At 39.4% G+C, this 2500-nt stretch overlaps 1 protein-coding gene across 1 annotated transcript in view; it reads left to right on the forward strand.

The window, feature by feature from the left end:
- The window catches only part of LOC115115815 (fibroblast growth factor 18-like), a 67196-nt gene that overhangs the window by 27510 nt on the left and 37186 nt on the right, over window positions 1–2500 (forward strand). The gene's annotated exons all lie outside the window — the stretch shown is intronic.

The raw sequence follows: 2500 nt of genomic DNA on the forward strand, positions 1-2500 counted from the left end.
AGTAGTAGTAGTAGCAACAGTAGCAGTAGTAGTAGCAACAGTAGCAGTAGTAGCAGCAGTAGCAAGCAGTAGCAGTTTAGGTCACAACAGTAGTAGTAGCAAGCAGTAGCATTAGTGGTAGCAACAGGAGCATTAGTAGAAGAGGTAGTAGTAGCAGCAGCAGTAGTAGTAGCAGTAGTTGAGGCAGCAGTAGTAGTAGTAGTAGTAGCTACAGTAGTAGTAACAGCAGTAGTAGTAGTAGTAACAGCAGTAGTAGAAGTTGTAGCAGCAGTAGTAGTAGTAGTAGCTGCAGTATTAGTAGCCTTCCTGAGCAGTAGCAGCAGTAGTAGCAGAGTAGTAGTAAAGTAGTAGTAGCAATAGTAGCTGCAGTAGTAGTAGTAGTAGTAGCAGCAGTAGTAGTAGTAGTAATAGTAGTAGTAGTAGTAGTAATAGCAGCAGTAGTAGTAGTCGTAGTAGTAGCAGTATCAGCATTAGTAGTAGTTGTAGTAGTAGCAGTAGTAGTAGTAGTAGTAATAGTAATAGTAGTAGTAGCAGTAGTAGTAATAGTAGTAGTAATAGTAGTAGTAATAGTAGTAGTAGTAATAGTAGTAATAGTAGTAGGAGTAGTAGTAGTTGTAGTAGCAGCAGTAGCAGTAGTAGTAGTAGTAGTAGCAGTAGTAGTAGTAGCAGTAGCAGTAGTAGAAACAGTAGCAGCAGTAGTAGTAGTAGTAGCAGCAGGGTAGTAGTAGGTAGTAGTAGTAGTAGTAGTAGTAGTAGTAGTAGCAGCTGCAGTAGCAGTAGTAGCATAAGTAGTAGTAGTAGTAGTAGCAGTAGTAGAAACAGTAGCAGCCGTAGTAGTAGTATCAGCAGGAGTAGTAGTAGTAGTAGTAGTAACAGCAGTAGTAGAAGTTGTAGCAGTAGTAGTAGTAGTAGTAGTAGCAGCAGTAGTAGTAGTAGCAGTAGTTGTAGCAGCAGTAGTAGTAGTAGTAGTAGCTACAGTAGTAGTAACAGCAGTAGTAGTAGTAGTAACAGCAGTAGTATAAGTTGTAGCAGCAGTAGTAGTAGTAGTAGCTGCAGTTTTAGTAGGAGCAGTAGCAGCAGTAGTAGCAGCAGTAGTAGTAGTAGTAGTAGCAATAGTAGCTGCAGTAGTAGTAGTAGTAGTAGCAGCAGCAGTAGTAGTAGTAGTAATAGTAGTAGTAGTAGTAGTAGTAATAGCAGCAGTAGTAGTTGTCGTAGTAGTAGCAGTATCAGCATTAGTAGTAGTTGTAGTAGTAGCAGTAGTAGTAGTAGTAGTAATAGTAATAGTAGTAGTAGCAGTAGTAGTAATAGTAGTAGTAATAGTAGTAGTAATAGTAGTAGTAGTAACAGTAGTAATAGTAGTAGGAGTAGTAGTAGTTGTATTAGCAGCAGTAGCAGTAGTAGTAGTAGTAGTAGTAGCAGTAGTAGAAACAGTAGCAGCAGTAGTAGTAGTAGTAGCAGCAGGAGTAGTAGTAGCAGTAGTAGTAGTAGTAGTAGTAGTAGTAGTAGTAGCAGTTGCAGTAGCAGTAGTAGCATTAGTAGTAGTAGTAGTAGCAGCAGTAGTAGTAGTAGTAGCAGCAGTAGTAGTAGAAGTTGTAGCAGCAGTAGTAGTAGTAGTAGTAGCTACAGTAGTAGTAACAGCAGTAGTAGTAGTAGTAACAGCAGTAGTAGAAGTTGTAGCAGCAGTAGTAGTAGTAGTAGCTGCAGTATTAGTAGTAGCAGTAGCAGCAGTAGTAGTAGTAGTAGCAGCAGTAGTAGTAGTAGTAGTAGCAATAGTAGCTGCAGTAGTAGTAGTAGTAGTAGCAGCAGCAGTAGTAGTAGTCGTAGTAGTAGCAGTATCAGCATTAGTAGTAGTTCAAATCAAATCAAATCAAATCAAATTTTATTTGTCACATACACATGGTTAGCAGATGTTAATGCGAGTGTAGCGAAATGCTTGTGCTTCTAGTTCCGACAATGCAGTGATAACCAACAAGTAATCTAACTAACAATTCCAAAACTACTGTCTTATACACAGTGTAAGGGGATAAGGAATATGTACATAAGGATATATGAGTGAGTGATGGTACAGAGCAGCATACAGTAGATGGTATCGAGTACAGTATATACATATGAGATGAGTATGTAGACAAAGTAAACAAAGTGGCATAGTTAAAGTGGCTAGTGACATAAGAATGCAGTCGATGATCTAGAGTACAGTATATACATATGCATATGAGATGAATAGTGTAGGGTAAGTAACATTATATAAGGTAGCATTGTTTAAAGTGGCTAGTGATATATTTACATCATTTCCCATCAATTCCCATTATTAAAGTGGCTGGAGTTGGGTCAGTGTCAATGACAGTGTGTTGGCAGCAGCCACTCAATGTTAGTGATTGCTGTTTAACAGTCTGATGGCCTTGAGATAGAAGCTGTTTTCAGTCTCTCGGTCCCAGCTTTGATGCACCTGTACTGACCTCGCCTTCTGGATGATAAGCGGGGTGAACAGGCAGTGGTTCGG

The sequence above is a fragment of the Oncorhynchus nerka genome, linkage group LG5, assembly GCF_034236695.1.
Source record: "Oncorhynchus nerka isolate Pitt River linkage group LG5, Oner_Uvic_2.0, whole genome shotgun sequence".
Lineage (NCBI taxonomy): Eukaryota > Metazoa > Chordata > Actinopteri > Salmoniformes > Salmonidae > Oncorhynchus > Oncorhynchus nerka.